Below are 22499 nucleotides of genomic sequence, written 5' to 3' on the forward strand. Positions count from 1 at the left end.
AGGCTCATATGCCTTCTGAGCACTCATTTGCATTTGTCTGAATTCCTATGGATCTTCCATGGCAGGTATGAATGGGAGGGGCCGATACTTACCCTTCAATAGGTAGCATCCTGACCACAAACAAGTCATTGATTTACCCCCACAGGTCTGGGTTGAAAGAGATCCTTGTTCACTTTAAAGTGCTGCTTTTAAGTCACTCCTTACATTAAATGTACTTTGGGGTATAAGTTCAGGTTCTCTAATCCCCTAAAATCAGAAACTTCTGGATCTCGAACTGAACCTCTGTCAGAGGGACTGCTGTGCTGCTGATTGGACTCAAGTGGACTGATTTTCTGGAAAACACTGCTTTTCTGCTTGTTGCCCAGCGGTTTACTGCTCCCTGACTCTGCTGAAAGAGAGCTTGGCTCTGCCTTCTCTCCAAGTGATCACCAAGGGCTTGAATCCTGTTTTCTGTAGTCTCTGTGACACAAATTACTTCCTGCAATTCTCTTGGTGCTACTGGACTCTGCGTTCTGTGAGTCCTACCCTTACCTGAGGGGCCCTCTCCATGTTTCAGGCCTCAGAAGTGGGTTCTGCAGCTGTAATCTACCAAACTGACGCATCAGCACCACTGCACCTTTTGGGACCAATGCATCACCATTCGATGAAGAAGCAAATGCAGTTCGATTTTTTTTTTTGTAAACAATTTTTATTGCAGAACCAATCACAGTATAATCAATCACATTAGTATCAACATCGTGAAATCCCCCCCTCACATTTTAAGGATCCGATCAAGTGTACACAGCCGTTCTGCCCATAACCCGGAGGTTGGGCGGCAAAATCCCAGAGCTATGCAATCTTCGCTGTCCAAGGACACCGTAAAGCGTTTGTGGGGGGTTCCGTTGTCTGCTTTTAATGTTTTCTCCCCCAAACCCCCTCTCCCTGTAGTGCCTATAACTAAAATCCAGACTACATTGCTTAAAGGGAGTCCCTCCCCGTTCCTTGGATCCCCCCCCGTATGTGTCATCAGTCGTTCTCGGTCAGGAATTGAAGTTGAATAACCGCAAGCAATGGGTCTTAAGTAACTGTCGTGTGTGTGTGCCACTGGTGTTGATGAAGGCCTCCCCTGGTCGCTGGTGGTGTCAGCTTACTCTTCTGGCTCATCCTCCTCCTCTTCTAATGTACTATCGCGCAGCGCTTGCACTAAGATTTCCCATTCCATAGCCGCCTCCAGAGCTCGCTCATCTGCCCGTCTGCGCGCTAGTTGGTACCTAATTGTGCTCTCACTCGCCGCCCATTTAAAAAATTCAGCGAGCCACCTCCGATGAGTCGGGCTCGTTTTCGCTTTCCACCCCCTCGTCAATTCCCGCTTGGCCAAAAGGAGGCCCATATCTAAGAACTTGCTCGACATCCTATTTTTGGGTGTGTGCGGGAACCAATGTAAGACGCTGACTGCCGTGGTGTATTGGAGGTCCCTGTCCGCGGCTTCGTTCAGAGTGTCGCCGACTTCACGCCAGTAATCTTGTAGGTGGGGGCATTCTCTGAGCATGTGAGTCAGATCCGCCCCTAGTGTATTGCAGCGTGGGCAAGCGGCCTCCTCTGCCCCAAAATATTTTTGAATGTTGCCCGGGGTAAGGTAAGCTCTGTGGAGAATATAAAAATGGATAAGCTGGAATCGTGCGTTCCTCGTGCTCTTCCTAGCCCTTCCTACCAGTTGCATCCACGTGGTGTCCGGGATCTCCAACTGCAAATCCAGTTCCCACTTAGCATTTAAAGTAGTCAATGGTTGCAGCGTTTCCCTCAGCATTCTCGAGTGCAGGCAGGTAACCGTCTTATGGGTGCCCGCCGACATCATGACGTATTGGCAGGCCTGAGCTGTCGGCGGCTCTGCCAACCCCATTCCCCAATGGCCCTGTATGGCACGCACTATTGCCGCGTGCAATAAGTACTCGCCACGCGGGAGGTCGAAGCGTTCTTGCAGCGCCTGATATGGGACCAGCGCTCCATCCTCGTACAAATCTCCCACTACCTGCAGCCCCGCTTCTTCCCATCCCTGCAGGTGTGACCAGTCGCCCCCGTGCGGAAGCGCCGTTATCATACCGAGGGGAATCTCGGGTGCATAAGGGCAGCGAATCCTCGCGCGTTTCGCCGAGCGGTTCCAGCAGAGGCGGAGAGTTCTTTCCTCTAAAGATAGGTCCCTCAATGGCAATTTTTGCCGTAGGGCAATGAAGGCCAGCACATGCCGGGGGACGCCGCTGTCTCGGTCGTGTTCCGGCCCGCGATAAACTCTAGCAATTTCCTGCGTAAAGGTCTGGAGCTGAGCTGCCAAATAATAAAGCTCAAATTCTGGGACAGCTAGGCCTCCCTCGTCCTTTGGGCGGGTAAGGGTGGACAGTGCCACTCTTCGCCTGCCCGTGCCCCATAGAAAGGAAATAATCAGTGACCGCAGCAGTCGGAAAGTCGCGGCTGGGACCCAAACAGGCAAGGTCCAGAAATAATACAGCAAGCGGGGCAATGCTATCATTTTTAGCAGCGATATGCGGCCTGTTACCGATAACGGGAGAGTGGCCCAGAAGGACATATTGCCCTTTAAGGCTCGGATACAGCGTCCAACGTTCCCATCTAGTAAGTCTGCCTCATCATGGTAAACATGTACTCCCAGGTAGTCCAGGCAGTTGGGCTCCCACCTGAGGAGTGGTCGGAGAAGAGGTGAGGTTCCGTGACGATTTGAACCCGTGTTTTCAATATTGTCGGAAATACATATTATTGGTATCAGTGAACCGCAAATGATCCATTTAGCATATCCTGGTGTTTTCGCTATGCTACGAGCAAGAATACTCCTGTAACAAACACATTTCCGATCTACCCATGGCATCCATCTTAGATCATGGCAGCCATTTTGTGTTTCTTGCCCTCACATACGCAATAACCCCTGATCACTTCATTTCGGTTAAGGACACGTAGCCTTAGCCGGTGATTCACCTCTTTAGTGACACGTGCACCTTGGAACAGAACACGCTGTAGCTGCATGACTCGACAAAGGCTGCCTCCTCTGCCCGAGGCCAGTCCTGCTATACTGGTTCTTGTGGTCGTTGGCCTGATCATGATTAGGCGGCCGAAGCCGGTAGCCTTGCCCATTTACAACCCACAAACATCCCTTATCCTGCTTTTCTATCTTCTGCACCTGGCTCTGCTCCTTTCCTTCTGGGCCTTTATTAGGGGGAGGTAACGAAATTTACGATGAGGCGGTCCGGGTCTTGAATGAAAAATTGACATGAGATTATGATGGAAAAGTGGGAACCCCTCGTTTGTAATGTTTTGACATCAGATATTGTCGACGATTCCTGTGCAACGCCAAATATTTATTGTTTAGGACACAAAGGTTTGGGAATGTACTAACATGTGAAGAATTTGCCTGAAGCCCAAATTTTAGTATATAAGGAGCAACCCTCTTTGTACAAATCGAACAGGCTCCTAGACACTGCCCATGCGTAGTTTCTGTGACTTCTGTGTCCCTGCAGTAATAAACCTTTGGTCTTTGACGCCACCATCGAGAAGCCCGTGTTTCTGTTTATTTGTGCACCAAGACAGGTGGAACTCCGGGGTCTTCGGGTGTTGTTCCCTGACACCTCTGGACGGAACTAAAAAGTCCAGAACTCCAATTGGCGCCCAATGTGGGGCGACGTCATTCGGTACCGGTCCAAAAGCCTGAAGAGTTCGAGAAGCTTCGTGTGAAGATTCCTGAGGGAGGCGCCCCACTTCATCGATCCCGGCATATCGCAAAAGTGGCCCGAAGTTCTCTTCCACGAGGGTTCCCGTTCAGGACGGCTGCAGTGGGCCGTTGCCTTGACCGTCGCCCTGTCTTGGACCCGAGGTGCAGTCCTTAGTACGGCGAAACGTGACGGGTTTCTCCTTGGTGACGTCTTCAGTGCCTCAGTTAAGTATTTAGTGGTTGCTAGCTGTTTATTTCGTGAGGGTTGTTAAAATTTTTTTTTTTGGTTCTTAGTTTGGTTTGGTTTCGTAAGATTATCACTGGTTGTTCTGGTTACGATAATCTATTTGGTTTGGTTTGGGTATCGATACATTTGTTCGCTTTTGGTAGGCCTAAGTTCTTGGTTCGAGTGCACATTCTTGTTTGTGTTGTCTGTTCTGTGTTCCGGATTACAAAATGGTAAGTCGGAGAAATTGTATGTTGTCATGTTTTGGTTGCAACAGTGATTCACGATTGGAGGACTCATGTCTGGTTCCTCCGATTGGGACTCCTCTATATGATCTTTACTGTAAGCATGGTGTGGGTCCTATATCGAATAATGAGGTATGGGTCAGATACACTGAGAAGGACGGTGTCCTTAGTTGGCCACTGCATGGTAGTTTTGAACCCGAAATCCTTGACAATTTAGAAGTGAAACTGTTTAAGAAGAAAGCCCGGCCGGCAATGTTTGATTCTTTCCGTTATTGGCGAAAAGAATCTAAACAGAGAGAGATTAAAAGGTTGAAAAAAGAACAGAAAGAGCAAGAGTTAACTTTAGAACAAGCGGCTAAGCAGCTGCAAGATAACGAGTCTGAGAAGGCAATGGAGATAGCCACTAGAGAGCGTAACTTAGCGATAGATAAATGCTATCCTGCCTTGCCATCAAGTACGACTAAGATAGTAGAGGATCCCGAAAACGATCCTCTGTTGTCTTACTTGTTACGGCCACCACCACCGTATGCACAGGGTATTACGGCTCCACCTGTACCAAATGTTCAATTGCCGGTTGCTGGACAACCTGGTATTCCTGCTCCTGCCCCTCAGAATCAAGCTCCTGTACCTCCTATAGTTAATGTAAATGTTCCTACGGCACCTCCTCTTCCTGGGTTGCCAACTTCTTTGCCTATACCTGTATCGCTTACACCTACTGTTTCACAAGCTATCTTCCTCGATACTCCTACTGTCCCGCTATCTGTCCCAACTGCTACTGTGTTCTCTGCATCTGCCAGTATGTTGACTCCGCTTTCTGTTCGTCGAAGAATCACTGATTCTGTCTCTAACATTCTATCTCCTTTCTATAAATCTTTAATTAGGACTCCTACTTCTGACTCTGTACAAAGACGTAGTCAGCTCCCAAGTACTGAGGAACGGGGAATATTAGATTCCACGGCTCTCAGATGGATTTCGAAAAGTAGGAGATATAGTACGAGAGATGTACTAGATACATTTATGCAGTGGAATGAACCAACGCAACGATATGTCTTTGACGAGATGTGCTCTCTTTTATGTGAGGAACTAGAAGGAGATGACTCTGAATTGAATTTAGAAGACTTAATTAAGGTTCAGAAAGAGTTTGCTGCAGGAATGATAGTAGGTCAAAATATAAAAGAAGCGATGGAACTGATTTTAAGTTATAGGAATGATCCATCACTTCGTTCACCAAGAGACTTAGAGAAAGGTAGTACGAAGCAGAATCGACAATATCCAATGAGGGAGGTTCCTCCGATTTGGCGCGATGCTGTGCAAGCTGATGCAGTCCTTGGTATTGCAGCCGCTCCGGCGCAATTCCAAAGAGTGTGGATACACATTCCGTGGAAGCGAGCCGAAGTGTTAGCAGTGAAGCAGCCCTTGCCAGACCCGCGTAAGAATCCTGCTGGATACTATAAGGAATTAGCGCAAACAGTTGAGGCCTGTGTGATGAATCTGGCGGACATTGACATGTTATTTGGGAATGTAGTTCCGCAACCAATTTGGGCTAAAATTCGTAAAGAGAATCATCCAGTTGCCCTAGGTGGTGATTGGGCAGCTATCATTGCAGCGGATGGTCAGCAAATAGGTGGTTCCAAACCCGAACCTCTAATTGCTAATCTTCCAGGTAGGATAATCGACTTAATGAAGACTCTGATGCCCGCATTGCGTGTTAATTGGGACAAGTTGTCCGCATGCAGGCAAAAGAAAGACGAAAGTGTCTCCGACTTTTTCACGAGGTTCGAAGAGACTTTTGTAGATCATAGTGGTCAGGATATGAGCACAGAAGGAGGACAGAGACTGTTTGTCGATAAATTCGTACATAATTTGCTACCTGAGCTATGCAATAAATTAAAAGATTCTGAGAGTGCGTGGGCTGTCTCTACAACTGCGCAAATACTTGCAACTGCACAGTATTATGAAAATAGGGATAAAGAAGAGAAAGAGAAATCAGATAAGAAGACGAAAGACTTAAAGACTAAAGTCCTTTTGCAACAGGCATATCCGCCTCGTATGAATCAGACTAATACACAGCAAGGATCGTATCAAAGGACAGATTATAGTTCACCTAGGCCACAATACCAGTGGAATCAGTGTGCGTATTGTAAGAAAGAAGGTCATTATAAAAATGAGTGTCCAGTCTTAGCGCAAAATAACGCAGCAGCAGCTCAGAGAGGTCGTGGTGGTTTTGTGCAGAATTCTAGAGGTCGAGGACGAGGTGCTATGGCTCCACAGACGAATGATCGCCCTTCCAATCACTTTGATCAACGAAATGGACAGTCTGCTCAACAAAATAGATCTCAACAGTATCATGTTGAAGACTATTGTGAAAATGATGAGGGATTTCAACAAAATGAGTACTAGGACAGCCATGGACAGAGAGAGGGAGTAGTATCAGTTCCAGTGGATCAGAGTGGGCCTTATGTCGCAGTAGCAACATCAGGTGTAGTCGAACCGTTTCTGTTGGATACTGGTGCCGCAAAAAGTTCGATCATGCATGCGAAACTCCCTGGCGCACCTTTGTCCGGCTTAACAAATGTTTCTGTAGGTTTTTCAGGCGCCCCTGTTTACAACCCCGTATCTGGTCCTTTGTCTATTTCTGTTGGACCGTGTCAATTGAAAGCACCCCTGATTTTGACGACAGGTTGTAATGAAAATCTGCTTGGTTTAGACTTGTTAAAACGCCTATATGCGACATTGTACTGTTCTCCGGAAGGAGTACAGCTCACGTTGGGTAAAAGAATCACCTCTCCGATGTACTTGTCAATGGATGCACTCCCGCCAGAGCTGCGTTCACTCCCTGATACTCTTTGGGCGACTGATCCTAACGATGTAGGCCTTTTAGAAATACCACCATATGTAGTCACTTTGAAAGCAAATGTAAAATTTCCACGAATTCCTCAATATAAGATCTCTAATGAAGGTGAACGTGCACTTTTACTGATTGTGCAAGATTTGATTAAGAAAGGTGTGGTTGAAGAAACTAGAGGAAATGTCTGTAACAGTCCTGTATTACCGATTTTGAAACAAACTGATCCTACAAAACCTCCAGTATATAGGTTTGTCATTGATCTCAGAGAGGTTAATAAGATTGTGGTCCCGCAGTTTCCTGTGGTTCCAGATATTACTGCCTTGTTAACATTGATTCCTGCTACAGCCACATGGTTTTCAGTCATCGACTTGAAAAATGCCTTTTTCAGCATTCCGATAGCCGAGGAAAGCAGAGATATTTTCGGCTTCTGTCTAGGAGGTCGAAGCTTCAGATTTAAACGCGCTCCACAAGGCTATTGTGAGAGCCCATCCATTTACAGTCAGGCATTAAAAAGTCAGTTAGATTCCTTTGTACTTCCTCCAGGTTCTGCTCTAGTACAGTATGTAGATGACCTTCTAGTGGCTGCCGATGACAAGGAAACTTGCAAAGCAGCTACAATTTCGTTATTGCATCATTTGTCCAATTTGAATCACAAGGTGTCACCTTCGAAAATGCAATATTGCTGCCAAGAAGTGACCTACTTAGGTCATCTCTTGTCAAAGGAGGGAAGGAAGTTGACCCCAGAAAGAATAAAAGCAATTACGCAGATGAGTGTTCCTCGCACACAGAGAGAGGTGCGTGCCTTTTTAGGTATTACCTCTTACTGTAGGCAGTGGATCCCAAATTTTTCTCTTTTAGCAAAACCGTTGGTAGCTTTGACTGGGAAAAATGTTCCGAGTCCGGTGCCATGGTCTGCTGAATGTCAGGAGAGTTTTTCTGAGTTACGAAATGCACTTTGTTCAGCTCCTGTATTGGGCACACCCGATTACAGCAAGCCATTCACGCTCTATGTTCACGAGAGAGAAGGTTGCGCGTTGAGTGTTCTGACACAGAAATTTGGTGATAAACAACGCCCTTGTGCGTATTTTTCATCAACATTAGATCCGGTAGCTAGAGCGTTACCTAGTTGTTTGAGAGCTACAGCGGCAGCTGCGGCTTCCATTCGACAATCTGCTGGTTTGGTGATGAATAATATGCTAGTGGTCATAGTTCCTCATGCTGTGGATACACTCATGAACAGAACTAAGACACAACACCTTACCAGTGCGAGATTATCTGGCTACGAGCTGACATTGCTAGCGAGTCATATTCAGATCAAAAGATGCAATGTATTGAATCCAGCAACACTGTTGCCGGCTAATCAAGAGTCGAGTGATTCCGAACCTCATGATTGTTGTTTCAGAACCGAGGAAGAGACAAAAGGACGAATTGATTTAAAAGACACCCCATTGCCAGATCCGGATGGCACGTTGTATGTTGATGGGTCATGTTTTAAATTGGAGAATGGTGATGTGACTGCTGCTTATGCAGTAACGACTTTGAGGACGATTGTGGAGACTGCAAGAGTGAGTCAGAATTCTGCCCAAGCTGCAGAGTTAATCGCTCTAACAAGAGCGTGTGTTCTAGCTAAGGGAAAGAGAGTGAATGTGTTCACAGATAGTCAGTACGCGTTTGGCGTGGCCCATAATTTTGGCCGTTTGTGGAAAGAAAGAGGTTTCATTACGTCCCATGGGACTAAGATTCAACATGGTCAGTTAGTTAACGACTTGTTGGAATCTCTAACCTTGCCGACTGAAATTGCGATTGTGAAATGCAGTGCGCATAAAGCAATCACGGATGATGTTGGTCGTGGGAATGCTTTTGCTGATGAGACTGCTAAACAGACAGCTAGAAATATGATGAGTAGAATGTATGTTGCAACATCTGCAAGATGGATTTCCGAGTCTGGAATGTGTGAGGATACAGTGGAAAGTGTGAAAGAGATTCAGAAAGAGGCAACTGAGGAGGAAAAACGTGCATGGAAAGAAAGTACGGGCAAGTTGGATTCGAGTGGGTGTTGGATTGACTTGTCGGAACAACAGCGTTGGATGTTGCCTGATGCGTATGTGCTTGCAGTGGTGACAATGGCACATGGAGTAGCGCACATAAGCTCTAAAGGAATCTGTAAAATGTTGGCCCCAGTTTGGAAGAATGATGGGATTAGTAAATGTGCAGAGAGAGTGGTGAAAAATGGTATGGTATGCCTGATGCATAATCCTGGCAAGGGAACTCCTACTCCTGCTGGTCATTTCGCTCCACCCTCTTGCCGCTTTGAAGTGATTCAGTTAGACTTCATTCACATGGATCGGTGCAATAACTTAAAATACGCCCTGGTGGTAGTTTGTGCTTTCTCCAGATGGGTCGAAGCATATCCACTAAAGGACAATACTGCCCTATCTACTGCCAAAATTCTTCTCAAAGAATATTTCCCTAGGTTTGGAATGCCACGGATTGTATGGTCAGATAACGGAAGTGAGTTTATAGGGAAAGTTATGCAGAGTGTGTGTGCCGGTTTAGGTATTAAGCAAAAATTTCACAGTGCAAACCATCCCCAGTCTGCTGGTTTAGTTGAGGGTTACAATGGCACCCTCAAACTAAAACTTGCTAAAATACAGGCATCCACGGGTTTATCCTGGCCAGACGCACTACCCTTGGCTTTGTTATCGACGAGAGCGACTGTGCATTCTAGAGTAGGGCTTAGTCCATGCGAAATTGTCTTCGGCCGTCCTGCTAATGTTTGGGGAGTGCCTAGGCCAAAAGAACTTTGTTCTTTGGAATATCCAATGTTGATTGATTACCTTTACGACTTGACTGCTAAATTGAGTCTTATTCACCAACAGGTTTTCGATGCATTGCCAAAGCCTCCGGAGAGTCCAGGTCATCAGCTGAAACCCGGCGACCACGTTGTGGTACGAAATTTTACGAGGACAAAGAACCTTCAGCCCAAATTTGTTGGCCCCTTCCAGGTGTTGTTAGCAACGAGAACTGCTGTTCGTGTGGCTGGTCGCAAGCACTGGATACATGCAACTCATGTCAAACGTGTGCCCCTACCACTTCCTTACGACAACTGGGTGAAGAAGGGAATTGGTGCCTCTGAATTCGAGCAAACACCCAAGTTTATCCCTTTCAGCGATGCCGAATTGATAACTGACACTCCGAACTCTGACTCTCCTCCTGAAACTACTTCTTTGACTCCTGAACACTTGCCCTCTGCATCAGAAGAAACTTTGCCATCTGCGAACTTGAACATTGCAAACTCTATTGACAACACACTGTTTCCTGATCAAACGGTTCCTGCAAAACTAAGATACAACTTGCGATCTCGTAATATGGACAAATAAAGCAGGAAACTGCCTACTGTGATATTTGAAATTTTGAACTTTTGCCTTCAGCCAGGAAGTTTGCTATTGTTTTATTGTTTTTAAAAATTGCCTTGCCGTCTGGGTAGCCGTAGGGTCGTGGCTGTGTGCCTAGTTGAATCTGCGGGGGTCAGACACAAGGTCGATCTTTCTGTTGGTTCTGGGAACTCCCAGGGCTGATAGAGGCATTTTCATCTACGTACACATCATCAGTGATCGCGAGCGGGTTGTAGAAGATGGAGCTTCCTGCGCTGCAACGAGAAAATGTGATTTATGTTCGCAGAAACAGACTTTACAGAATCCTTCATAGTAAATGTTTTCTGATGCAATGTGCTATTACATTTTTAATTGTTTTAATAACGTTGGTGGGTGGAATCGTTTTTGGTATAAATTTAATCTTTGTGCCAGTAACTACAGTACCTCCCCTTGATCCTGCTACTTCTACTGTTTCTTCCATACACTCTTTTCACTCGTTTCCTGAACATGAGCAAGCTCGACGCTCAGAATTCATTAATAACACTTTTGTACAGCTCTTGCACCAACACCAACTAGTAGTTAACACTACAGACTGCTGGGTGTGTGGCTTGATATCCCACACTATGGATAAAGGTATTCCCTATCTGGTTTTGCCTTTTAGCTATAATGGATCATTTCAGGCCTTTCAAACGATCTTTGCTTATGCCCTTGAAACCTATCCTCCGCGTCCACCACGTTCCACTAAATATAACTCTGCCAACAAAGCTTTAGTCCAGGGAATTATTGACATGATCAAGGACGTCAATAATACTCCATCTTACCCTAGAGACGAATTACGAGTATATTTGAGTTGGAATTCTTCAGAGTATCGCCTTAGTTTGGGAGAAAGCAAACGGAAAAGCTCCACTCCAATCTGGGTCGTGCCTCACCGAGGTCAGGTCTGTTTGCAAGGAAATGGGAGAAATCCGAGAGCTCAGCAAGGGAGGAGTGAGTGCGTAGAGACTTACGTGTTTCCGTCTAACTCTTCCCCTGCTTTTCTTACTGCTAGGGGTACCTACTTCATCTGTCAAGACAGAGCGTATACATGGTTGCCTGCTGACTTTTCAGGTTCATGTTATATTGCTCGACTGTTGCCTCCAACATACACTGCTTCTTCTGACTACCACAAAATCAGAGTAGCAAGAGGTGTTTTCAGCAAGGAAGACACCGCTGGTCAGGAAGCTGGAGACTTCTTCAAAGGCTTCCTTCCGTTCTGGGGGCCTATGGCCAATAGTAGAAACATACGTCAGCTAACACGGGTAGTTGAATCTACTATTACCGAAACTGCTGGTGCCCTTAGCAATTTGACAGCTGAGCTTCAGGCGGATAGACTCATGACGTTGCAGAACCGTATGGTCCTAGACGTAATACTTGCAGATCGAGGTGGGGTATGCAGAATGATCCAATCGAGCTGCTGTGTCTTTATTCCCAATAATGCTCCAACAGTCTATGAGGCGATCTCTAAGCTACACAAGATTTCCGACTCTATACACGTAGACAAGGGAAACTGGTCCTTCATGGAGTGGTTTTGTACTCTGATATCAGCGTGGGGATGGAAGGTTCTGATGGTCATTGGTGTCATCTTAGTATTCCTGTTCTCGTGTTGCCTGATTATCCAGTGTGGTCCTGCTCTGTGTAGTCTTTGTGCTGCAACCTGTTTTAGAAAACCACCTGCGTTTGGAGAAAAGGCGCGAGAAAGAATGATGATACAACAACATGTCACTGACCTGATGAGCATAGAATTAGACTCTGACATAGACTGAGTAATTGCCTATGTAAGGGCAAAAGGAGGGTCTGAGGTTCCGTGACGATTTGAACCCGTGTTTTCAATATTGTCGGAAATACATAATATTGGTATCAGTGAACCGCAAATGATCCATTTAGCATATCCTGGTGTTTTCGCTACGCTACGAGCAAGAGTACTCCTGTAACAAACACATTTCCGATCTACCCATGGCATCCATCTTAGATCATGGCAGCCATTTTGTGTTTCTTGCCCTCACATACGCAATAACCCCTGATCACTTCATTTCGGTTAAGGACACGTAGCCTTAGCCGGTGATTCACCTCTTTAGTGACACGTGCACCTTGGAACAGAACACGCTGTAGCTGCATGACTCAACAAAGGCTGCCTCCTCTGCCCGAGGCCAGTCCTGCTATACTGGTTCTTGTGGTCGTTGGCCTGATCATGATTAGGCGGCCGAAGCCGGTAGCCTTGCCCATTTACAACCCACAAACATCCCTTATCCTGCTTTTCTATCTTCTGCACCTGGCTCTGCTCCTTTCCTTCTGGGCCTTTATTAGGGGGAGGTAACGAAATTTACGATGAGGCGGTCCGGGTCTTGAATGAAAAATTGACATGAGATTATGATGGAAAAGTGGGAACCCCTCGTTTGTAATGTTTTGACATCAGATATTGTCGACGATTCCTGTGCAACGCCAAATATTTATTGTTTAGGACACAAAGGTTTGGGAATGTACTAACATGTGAAGAATTTGCCTGAAGCCCAAATTTTAGTATATAAGGAGCAACCCTCTTTGTACAAATCGAACAGGCTCCTAGACACTGCCCATGCGTAGTTTCTGTGACTTCTGTGTCCCTGCAGTAATAAACCTTTGGTCTTTGATGCCACCATCGAGAAGCCCGTGTTTCTGTTTATTTGTGCACCAAGACAGGTGGAACTCCGGGGTCTTCGGGTGTTGTTCCCTGACACCTCTGGACGGAACCAAAAAGTCCAGAACTCCAGAGGCTGAGTCTCATGTTTACGTAGGGGGAATAAGCAAGTCTTTGCCCAGTTAACCTTCAGGCCAGATATCTCTGCAAAGCGCCTCAGGAGTCTTTCGGCTCCTGATAGTGCCTCATCGGCGTCCTCCAAGAAGAGCAGGAGGTCATCTGCGTATAATGAGATAAAATTATGTGTCCCGCTATGAGTTAGACCCTCGTAGTAGGTGCCCTTCCTAGCCATCGTCGCCAGGGGTTCCACTGCTAAGGCAAATAGTAGTGGAGATAATGCGCAGCCCTGCCTGGTGCCGCGAAGCACCTCAAATTGGTCCGACACCATGGTACCTACCTTCACTCTTGCCTTCGCTTCGGCATATAATACCTTCGTCCATTGTATGTAGCCCTCTCCGAGCCCAAAGCTCCACAGCACACTATAGATGTAACCTCATTCTAGGCTATCAAAAGCCTTTTCTATATCCACCGCCAATACCAGGGGGTCCTCGCCTCCGGTGGTGGGTTAGACATCAAACGGGTCAATCTCCTAATGTTGTGGCTGGTATTACGCTTGGGAATAAACCCGGACTGGTCTCTATGGACTAGGGTCTGCATATGCTGTAGCAACCTGTTTGCTAGTACCGTACTCAGGATTTTATAATCCGTGGTCAGCATTGACAACGGCCGATAAGATGCCGTGTCAGTGCTCTCTCTTCGCGGTTTCAGTAGGGGGATCATCAACGCTTCGCGCATCGAGCTTGGTAGCCGTCCTCTACGCTTAGCCTCTGCGTAGACAATCTGCAGGCGGGGGCCCAGCTGATCCAGGTATCGCCCATAAAACTCAATTGGCAATCCGTCGAGGCCGGGGGTCTTGTTCTGGGCCATCTTCTTTACCGCTCCCCTGATTTCCATTAGACCTATCGGGTCTCCCTAGGCTTTCGCCTGGTCCCGGTCTAGTTGCGGTAACTGTAGGTCTCCTAGGAAGGCCGCTATATCCCGATCCTCATCTCCGAGCGCACTTCCATATAAGTGCTCATAGTAGGTCCTGAAACTGCCCAGGATCGCCGAATGCGTGGTTCGGACGTCGCCATCCTCCTTGGATATGGCCAGTATTGGGTGGCTTCGTCTGGCGGGGTTGGCAAGCCAAGCCAGCAGGGTCCCCGCCTTGTCCCCTTCAGCGTGCGTTCTCACCAGATATGTCCGGTAATCATAGCTGCGAAGGCGTTCTAGTTCTATCGCTACCGCCTCCCTCGCCGCACAGAGATCTCCCTGAACGTCAGGTCGTTCCAGGCGCGAACGCTCAATCTTGTGCAAATTGCGTTCCGCCCTGTCCAAGTCGTCTAGCAACGTCTTGCGGGCGCTCGCAAATTTTCCGATACAATGCCCGCGGATTACAACCTTTAGTGCGTCCCATTCCGTGGCTCTAGAGGCGGTGGACCTGTCGTTTTCGGCAAAATAGTGTTCAATCCTGTCCTTTAACGCCTCGCGGAACGGCGGGTCATCTAAAGTGTCTGGACGGAGCTGCCACATTGGGACCTTGGAGATTTCAGTCATCCAATCAAGCGATAGCAACAGGGGGTTGTGGTCCGAGATCGTGCGCGCTAGATATTCAGTGCGGATGATTGCAGGGAGCACAAGCGGAGAGCACAAGAAGGCATCGATACGAACGTGGAGGTCGTGGAGGCTAGAGTGGAATGAGTAGTCTTGTTCTGTTGGGTGCTGCGCGCGCCAAGCATCCGTCAATTCCCATTGTCCCTGCCAGTCTAGTCTGCACTTCGCCAACTGCGCACTGGGGACGAGTGTAATGGAGGGTGCGATCTGTCTAGGTCTACGTCCAGCACTGAGTTAAGGTCTCCCCCCAGTAGGACAGGGCCTGCAAGGTAACTGGCTAGTTCCCCGGAGAGTCGCGCATAATACGCAGCTTGGTCTACATTAGGTGCATACGCGCTGCAAAGCACTATGTGGCGCCCTCTAAGGGTTCCCTCCACTGCTACGAACCTTCCCTCTGGATCCACCACCTGACGAGTAATTTGGAATGGGGTACCCGCTCTAATCCAGATCAAAGCTCCCCTGGCGAAGGCCGAATATGTAGTGTTAAACAAGGGACCCCTCCACCTACGCTGCAGTGCTATTCCCTCTTGTTTCGTTAAATGCGTCTCCTGCAGTAGCGCAATATGAACCCCCCTTCGAACCAAGTGGCCATGTATTTTGTGCCGTCTGGACATAGTATGCAGCCCCCTCACATTCCAGGTTACACACTTTATTATTCCGTTATTAGCCATTGTCCCATGCAGCATGGAATTGTTCGCAATGTCTGCACACCCGATCACTCATGATGACACAGTCCCTCCCCCCCACAATAACATCCCTCCTCCCCCCTCTCATAACTGCGCCCCTGGCTCCCCCAACTGCCTCGGGCTCCCCACCCTCCCCCAGAACAGGACCCAACTGTGCTAGAGTCGCTCCCATCCAAACCATACGCGGGCAACTGTGCCCTTGTCCCCACCTAATCCGCAGTCTGCACCACGGAGGCCTTATGGGCCCTAAGAGGCACGAGTTGGCTGCTGGGGTGGATCTCAGTCTCCTTCCCCCTGCCCACCGAATAGTGGTACTCACAGCATTAGTGTCCCAAGATCTGCCTGCTCCGGTCAGTAGGTTAATCAGAGTCCATCAACATAGGGTACAACTGGGCCGGCAGAGCCCCCCTATCCCTCAACAGTCTCCCCCGAAGTTTGCGGTGTGACCTCTGGGCCCTTCAAGCCACCAAATTCCGACAGTTCAGTTTCAGATTCCGTTGCTCGAGTCTCTGATCCCGAGGCCCGCTCCGACTGGGTCAGGACAGCACCCGATAATGGCAGATGCAGTTCGATTACAGTGGTTCTACATCCTCCGCAGCCCAGTGATGACACTTTGCATAACTCAATAAGATGCATTGCATTCTTCTCAGCAAAGCTCGATCATGAAGCAGTGACCCGACTGCATGGAAAAGATTGGTACATCATGCTTTGCTCCCTCAAAGGTACTTTCCTAATGGACCCTGCATGGTTCCAGTAGCCAGACTGCCCTCCTTCATGGTTGGCCTGAATTTTGGATTTGTACTGGTCTCTCATGACCTCACGTAACCTTTAAATGCACTGTTTTTGCGTTTAACATTTAAAAATCTATATGTCGACTTCTACTGATTGGATTTTTGTTTGTTGGGTCTTGTTTCACTCATATGAATATTCTCTATTTATGCCAACCTGTGTGGAGTCTTTTTGTGGTGTATTCATTGTGTTACTGTGTGTGGGTGTGTGTATGTTTCACAAATACTTTACACATTGCCTATTTAGAAAAGCCTGAAAGCTCTGTGCCAAGCTACCAGACAGTGTGCATACGTTGTCTTTTAGTGTGTATATTTATCACCCTGACTAGAGTAGTGGTTGCTGCCCAGCCTTGGTGCATACCTCAGGCAACATGGACTCCCATTTCCAAAACCTTCCTTGTAGCTTTCCATTTTTAACACAATGGCATTAGGACAGACTTCTGCTCGAGATGTAGAAGTTTGCAAAGCCAGGCCTATCATTTTGCTTTCATGACCAGGAGACAAAGTAACAACCAGATGCCACTTGCTGGGTCTACCCAGCTCTGCCTTGGCACAAGGTGTGCCACATCTCCAACAAGGAAGCATTAAGTACCCACTTCCCTGTTCCTGCATGGATGGATTATACTACATTGTCTGCGAGTTTCAAAGGGCAACCAACCTGGCTGTGAACTTCCATCCATGGGGGTGCATTTGTTACTTTGTTTAGAATAATATGTCTTACTTCTTGGAAGGGAATGCCCCCTTAGTTTCTGCTTGCTCTCTGCCAGGCCAGGATTGACAGTATAGCTTACTCATTTTGGCACATGGGGTTTCAACACAAAGAGAGGCCAAGAAGTGTGTAGAATTCAGGGACATTTTATTTGGAGTTGCATATGTACAGCTCTGCCCCCTCCTTTTCTTCTTTGTGCAGTTTTATGCCAGCAATTGCAACTATTTCACATTGTATTACATACTGTATTTCCTGTCTCATGTAAATAACTGGTAAGTGTTGCCCCTCTATCACAAAAATCCATGGTATCTTAGGTGTCCAAGTGTTCCAATGGCTCGAGGCGGTTAGAGAGGGTGATCTGTAGAGCTTGTGAGAGACAAGTGTGGGTGATTGATACTCATTCATACTGGATATGTCAATCAGTGTCAGCTCAGATGAGAAAACCTTTCCAGAAGTAGGTTTCTCAAATAAAAGGCAGCACAGCAGTGTGGGAGAGACATGAGTAGGAAAATGGATTCAACTCAAACGATAAATAAAATGAGCAAATGTGAAATATGGGCTACACTTTATGATCTACTAATATTGTCATTGCATTCTTGGTGTGGATTTTGGAGAACCTGTTAAAGCAAAGAGGCAGATGAAATATTAAATGAAACCAGTTTCAGGGTAATCCAAGCAAGAGAGGAAATTACATTCTCGTATAGTTCATCTCTGAATTACTGATTGGGTTTATCTAGTTTGTCCATCTCTTTTGTAATGTTCAAATCAAGTCCACCATGGATCAGGTTTCCCCAATGCATCTCATTAGTTTGGGGCAGAATCAATCACACACTGAGATTGTCCAAACCACCTCTGATGTATGCTTGATATGAAGTCAGTTACACAACAGACTCCTACAGTCCATCTTTTTTAATGAAAGATCTGACAAGACATTAGCTCACTACCAAACAATAATACACTGTAGCCTCCGTCCTAGTTCATAGAATAATTGTTTGAAATATTGATCAAATTGGACTTGGAAAACAAGGTATTAACCGTATTTACATAAACTATAATGCCAAGTATTCTTCAATGCAGGAGTTAAAGCTAGGGGTGAGTTTTGGCTTTACCTGCAGGCCAATTACAAATTTGTTCCTTTTAAGTAAATGATATTCAGAAGACTGAGACAAGTGGGCTCCTTCCTAGTAAGAGAATAAAAATCTACAGGTTTCCAAAATGTTGTTGTCTATTGTAAGATAATGTTGATCCCTAGAATGGATTTCTTTCTCTGCCAAGCCCTTGTGTTTTACACTGGGAACTGACGAGCTTACACTTAAAAATGTCTTTCATTAGAAACTGCCATTTGTAAAGGTCTGGCTTTAATGTGCTAATCTGTGCAAGCAAAATTTGTTTATGCCTGAATTTCCATGTGTCAACTAGTACAAATAAGCAAGACCTATTCACTTTAGGAATGTTTTTTTTCAGCCATAGTATAGTTATGAAAACGCCCTTTTTCCAAAGGATACCTTGAGAAATAAACCAGAGAAGTAAAACATGTACTACCATGTCCAGACAATGGTCCCAATTCACAAATCTTCTTTTAAGTCAGTTAAGCAAAACACGATTGGACACTTCTTTACAAAGCCATACTTTACGCATATCTAGCTGCAGCATATGTGCATAAATGTCAACTTAAGAATTTTACAAAATCGAAATTACACTTGTAAACAGATTTGGTCACCGTAAATATAGACAAAGGACTAAAAACCCTCCTATGGGTGAGGATCATGCAAGGGCAGAGATGCAAACACTGAGGATGTAGAGAGCCACTCGGGCTCTCTCCTACATTGTATCCCTTTGCCTCCACGCACGCACGCACACCCCGGGGCGGGCTCGCGCCGGGGGTATGAATAAACATGCGGAAGACCGCTTGGGGTCTTTTCGACTAACCAGATAACCAGTGTATGTGTCGTTATTATCAGTCTCACTCACCCATGTGTTGGGCCTTGTTGCAGCGCCACATTGGCGTCGAGGCCGGCCTACCGCCACGCGTGCCCTGCAGTGTCCCGTGGCACCGTGTCGCCTGCATCCAGCTGCGGTGCCCACCCGCGTTGCTGTGCTGACCCCGACTCCCGAGGCCCGTCCTCGCGTCTCCTGCGAGGGAGCGCCTTCAGCTGGCGGGGCTCAAGGGGTGTCGGCGTGCTGCCTGAAGATCCTGCGGGTGAGTCCGCCATCTGCCCCGCCTGCGCGACACCCCTGCGTGTCCCTCCCCCGGCCTGCGCGGAGGCGTGCACCCTGGGACGGGTCCTCCGGCCGCCGCGAGGCAGGATCTCCACACGCGGCTGCACCACGTGGCCCGGCGAGGCCTACCGCGGCCCCTGCCTCCTCTGCAGCGAGCGCGTGCACAGCTCGCAGTAGACAGCATCTAGCCCCAGCCGCGCCTCTCACCACGCCAGCCCTGACCACAGCGACGTCGCGTGGAGCTGCTGTGTGCACCAGTCGACACTGCCGGCTCCCAGCACAACAAGCACAGGCAAAGGCAAATTGGCTCCCAGCATAACAAGCACAGGCAAAGGCAAATTGCCTCCTGGCCTCACCAAGCTTCCCAAGCTCCCGGCCTGCAACAAACATAGTCAGAAGGGACTAAGGCCACGTACCACACCTAGTGGATCATACCGCAAACCAGCATTGGCAAAACCAAGTGACATTGCACAAGTCAAAAAGAAAAATAATACACTACAGTGGCAGAGCGGAGTCACCACAGAGCAACACGACACCGGAAAGTTCCAGAACAATACACATAAGGCTACACTATGTCCGTAGTAGCGACAGGAGCGGCCCAGGACGGGGCGGGTCAGAACCCACCTCCAGCAGTCCAGCCACCGCCAGTGATACCCGCACCACAACCACAGGCCCAAGCCCAAGCAGGGGCCCCCATGCCAGCGGCGCCCGCCCACCTTCACTCCGGCGATGCGCCAATTCCACCCTTCAGCGAGACAGCGGATCCGGCAACGGCGGCGCTTAGGTGGAAAGCGTGGGTCGGGAGGCTCAACCTCTACTTTAAGGGCACTAGGGAAACGGATGGAACAGTGAAGAGGTCACTCCTCATATTATATGAGGGACCTGAAATCTACGAACTGTTTGAATCACTCCCCAACACAGGGCCTGAGCACGACTACGATGCTGCGGTCGCGGCTTTAAACGCGCACTTTGACCCCCAACTCAATAATGACTTTGAAAAGTTTAAATTCAAACGAGCCTGGCAGACTGACTCCGAGTCGGTTGATATGTACTATGCCCGGCTCCGCCGGCTCGCAAGCACGTGCCCGTTCACCAACCCACAAGAAGAAATAAGGGACCAGATCATAGTGGGGTGCAAGTCAAAGCTGCTGAGAAAGCTAATCCTCAGACAACCGGGCAAATCGCTCGATGAGATACTAATCCTAGCCAGGTCGCACGAATTGTCCGACGCCAGGGCGGAGGAGATGGAAGCAGCGTTACGCACGCCGGTGATTGCCCCGCCTACCGTGAGAACAACGCCGATCAAGGAAGAAAGAGTTGACGCGATACAAAGGAGATTCCCGTCAGCGCGACCACGAAACACCCCGCCGAGAGGGAACCAGTGCGGATATTGCGGAGAAGATCACCCGGCCACTGCCACATGTGGCGCGAAAGGAAAAACGTGCCTCAAGTGCGGGCGCATGAACCACTTTGCTGCCGTCTGTCGGGGAGGGAAGTTCAGGTCAGCCGGTCCACGCGCCAGGGCAGTGACGCAGCGCATCCGACAGCTGTCCCTCGACCACGAACCGCCTCCTCCGGACACTCAGGCCCAGGAAAGACGGCCAAGGTATGAGGACGATGAGGACGACGAGGTGTACGCTGTCTCTTACGTAAGCAGAGCGTCCACGAGAAGGAGGCCGCCGCCCATGTGCTCCATAGCAGTAGACGGCACCAAAGTCAAAGCCCTGATAGATACGGGGCGTCCGTGAATGTCATGGATTCGGACCAATACGAGAAGATGTCTCCGAAGCCCATACTGACACCCTCCGGAGCGAGGATCTACACCTACGGGGGCACAGAACCGCTACCAACTCATCCACGCCACCAAGAAAACTGCATTCAAGGAACGACTGGACAACAACGCACACAACAGCAAGGAACTCTTCAACATCGTCAAAGAGCTCTCCAACCCCAACGCCGGTAACAACGACATCACCCCTTCGCAAGACCTCTGCAACTCCCTCGCCTCCTACTTCCACAACAAGATTGCGGACATACACAACAGCTTCAGCACTCAACCGACGAACGCCACGACCGAACCACCGCCCCCGACCACCACCCTCCACGCCTGGACTCCGATCAGCACCGAAGACACTGTCCGCACGGTGAACTCCATCCACTCCGGATCTCCGACCGATCCCTGCCCTCACCACGTCTTCAACAAGGCCGACGCTGTCATCGCACCCCACCTGCGGGACATCATCAACAACTCCTTCGACCTCGCTACCTTCCCGGAGAGCTGGAAGCACGCCCAACTCAGCGCCCTACTCAAGAAGCCATCGGCCGACCACACCGACCTCAAGAACTACCGCCCCATCTCGCTGCTCCCGTTTCCTGCAAAAGTCATCGAGAAGACCGTCAAAAAGCAGCTGGCCGCCTTCCTCGAGACGAACGGATCCCTCGACCCCTCGCAGTCTGGCTTCCGGGCCAACCACAGCACTGAGACCGCCCTGATCGCAGCCACCGATGACATCCGAGCGCTGCTCGACAACGGAGAAACAGCGGCCCTCATCCTCCTCGACCTCTCCGCGGCCTTCGACACTGTCTGCAACCGTACCCTAGTACAACGCCTCAGCAACGTCGGAGTCCAGGAGAAGACACTGGAGTGGATCATCTCCTTCCTCGCCGGAAGGACACAGAGAGTCCGCCCCCCCCCGTTCAGATCTGAAGCCACCAAAGTCATCTGCGGCGTTCCTCAAGGCTCCTCGCTCAGTCCAACCCTCTTCAACGTCTACATGAGCCCCCTCGCAGACATCGCACGCCAGCACAACCTCAACATCATCTCCTACGCCGACGACACCCAGCTGATCCTCTCCCTCACCAACGACCCCGCCACCGCCAGAGCCAACCTTCACGAAGGGATGAAAGATCCTCACCCGCCGCTTGGGACGACTCCTGGTGGCCCCCCGCCCTAGGCAGCGCACCCAAACCAACAGACCACGCACGCAACCTGGGCTTCATCCTGGACTCCTCCCTCTCCATGTGCAGACAAGTCAACGCCGTCTCCTCATCGTGCTTCAACATCCTGCGCATGCTACGTAAGATCTTCCGGTTGATTCCCACCGAGACCAGGAAGACGGTCACCCCGGCCCTCGTCACCAGCCGTCTGGACTACGGCAACTCCCTCTACGCCGGAACCACCGCCAAACTCCAGAAGAGACTCCAGCGGATCCAGAACGCCTCAGCACAACTCATCCTGGACATCCCCTGTCGCAGCCACATCTCCGGACACCTGAAAGACCTGCACTGGCTCCCGGTCAACAAGAGAATCACCTTCCGTCTCCTCACCCACGCACACAAAGCCCTA

This window comes from Lissotriton vulgaris, chromosome 3_1, assembly GCF_964263255.1.
Source record: "Lissotriton vulgaris chromosome 3_1, aLisVul1.2, whole genome shotgun sequence".
Taxonomy (NCBI): domain Eukaryota; kingdom Metazoa; phylum Chordata; class Amphibia; order Caudata; family Salamandridae; genus Lissotriton; species Lissotriton vulgaris.